Source organism: Penaeus vannamei, chromosome 21 (assembly GCF_042767895.1).
Source record: "Penaeus vannamei isolate JL-2024 chromosome 21, ASM4276789v1, whole genome shotgun sequence".
NCBI lineage: Eukaryota > Metazoa > Arthropoda > Malacostraca > Decapoda > Penaeidae > Penaeus > Penaeus vannamei.
This window is the reverse complement of record NC_091569.1, coordinates 32,045,455-32,047,954: the sequence shown is the minus strand read 5'-3', so window position 1 is coordinate 32,047,954 and position 2,500 is coordinate 32,045,455. Positions and strand designations below refer to the sequence as shown.

Below are 2,500 nucleotides of genomic sequence, written 5' to 3'. Positions count from 1 at the left end.
GGGCCCATCCTTAAAATGTCTTACAATATCTTAAATAATTTTTGGCAGGAGTTTTGCCGAAGACATATCTTTGTTCTCGTAAATGTACAAACATCTATTACCGGCGGACGACCTCGGGATTCACTCACTTACGGATCTCTACGCGGCTTGACCAAAAACCGTCAACATGAGACCTTGATCTTTGCTGACCGACGTGACCATTTACTTAGGAACCGTGTGCAAAACATCATTCTGGTGCGCAGTCTATCCGATGGGCTGTGTAAAAATGATGTCAGGGTGATTTTTTTTTTATCTTGGGCCTACACATTATGGGGAAAGTTGTATTTAGCAACAAGTGGCTCCAAGTCCTAAAAAGAAATTGGTATGTCTTTAAATGTCTTAAAAAGGTCTTAATTTCCATCGGCTTATACTTGCGAGAATCCTGTGGGAGTAAATGGAGGCAATGAAGCTGTTCCTGGGGGCAATGAGGCAACTTCTAAAATTAATAGTTTGGAGTAAATCGATACATAAAAATGAATGAACTGATGACAAACAAAGAGCTACATAGATAATGATAAATAATAACAACAATAAACCATTTACAGCAGCAGCGCTCTAATTTCTTCCATTAAGAGAGGGCAATACCCGGGAAGTGAATTATCATTATAATGAAAAATTGAACACTTCTTGGGCTAAACTGGGTAAGGATTATCATATTCTCTCTCAGCAAGCTCTTCGTGTGCTGATCCTGGTTGTCACTACCTACTGTTGCAAGATTGGTTTCTGGGCTTTCGTTTGCATTAAATCCAAAGCCAAGAATTATCAGAAGGACACAGATGCGATGTGCAGTGACCTTTGCAGACCTTCGCATTGATATTTTAATAAAGGTCAAACAAAACCGTTTCTCATTACTAATGTAACAATTCTGTATATTTTCTATTATGTACTGGAGGAATGATGCTTTAATTTCAATTTGTAATGATAGAAACAGTGATTTTGATTTTAGTTAATGGAATGTTTAAATTCATTATTTAATCAAAATCTTTTCTTACATATAAAATCCATTGAATATCAAGCATTCCAATATATATTTTCCCTTTAACATCACATAAATGAATAAGAATAGGGTATGGGGTAAACTGGGGTACCGAAAAATCTGAGAACCACAGACCAAGTGCATCTAAATTCAGTAACTACCTTTAGGTAATTAGTGATTTTTTTCATTATTTTTTTACGATTATATCCTCTTCTGATCTGTAGTCCTCGAACTATCCTTTCGGGAGGTTCTAGTGGCGTCGTGTCACTCAAGCACCTTTACCAAAGATACATGATAACTAAAATTAAAGTACCTATTCATGCAATGCCATCGAATTAACGATCAGATTTCAGTTTGGAAAGGGAGGGAGTGTGATGACTTTTCACATATTTACAGACATCGTGGGGACACAGCGCAGTAATTGGTTGTTTGTTTTACTCTTATCCACTGATATATCAATAAACATCATAAAAAAGCAAGGTCTGAACTAAGCAAATATTAAAAAAATTAGTTCCACACTGATTTCTCTTGTGCTTTTTTGAGTGTAAATTCACTTTACTCATAAAAAATGGGGGTAACACACAAAAATGTTCCCCAACCAATGCTGACACTCACTCTAAAGATATACTAGTCATATGTCATAATAAGATGTGAATATTAACTTCAGTATGCTATTTTACAAGCTTATATGTCAATGCTAAGCAAGATACCACCTTTGGCGTTTTTTTTTTTTTTTTTTTTTTTTTTGGGGGGGGGGATGTTTGCAATGATAGCAATAATCTTTTATTCGTATTTTTCCCTCTCCCTTCTAGATGCTCGAAGTCGCGACTCGTGGTAATCTCACTACAGGGGATGAGATTGCAAGGGGTAAAAACCGTTGAAATGGCTCCCCCTTCCGTGGTTACCTTTAAAATATTGCAGGTGTAGTTCGTCTTATTTATCATCCATCCATAACATTAGAATCGAAGTTCAGCTGTGTTGATGGAACCGAAAAAGTCTGATATTGGCCAGAGAAATCGATTCGAGAACTTAACAACTCCGGCACCTTCGTCAGGAGGGGCAACCAGCACGCCACAGGATCTCACTCCGTCAGTGTGAGTGCGCCTTGAGCCAAAGGGTCAGCGACAGGTAAAAAAAAAACACAGGTTCACCAGTGTTGGGAATTTCAGGTCGCTACCTTTGTTACGATTTTCGCTCATGTTATAGACCTGGAGGCTGCTGAAAGAATTGCTCCTGCATAATTCGGTTTTCGGATAAAGGATGATTGGTCTACTACATCTCTCTCTCTCTCTCTCTCTCTCTCTCTCTCTCTCTCTCTCTCTCTCTCTCTCTCTCTCTCTCTCTCTATATATATATATATATATATATATATATATATATATATATATTCTCTTTCTCTCTGTCTGTCTCTCTGTCTCTCTGTCTGTCTCTCTCTCTCTCTCTCTCTCTCTCTCTCTCTCTCTCTATATATATATATATATATAT

General features: G+C 37.5%; 1 protein-coding gene across 1 annotated transcript in view; it reads right to left on the bottom strand.

Annotated features, from left to right (window-relative positions):
- LOC138865614 (fibrillin-1-like) overlaps positions 1-2,500 on the bottom strand; it is a gene marked incomplete at its 5' end in the record, with an annotated part of 23,215 nt that overhangs the window by 5,982 nt on the left and 14,733 nt on the right.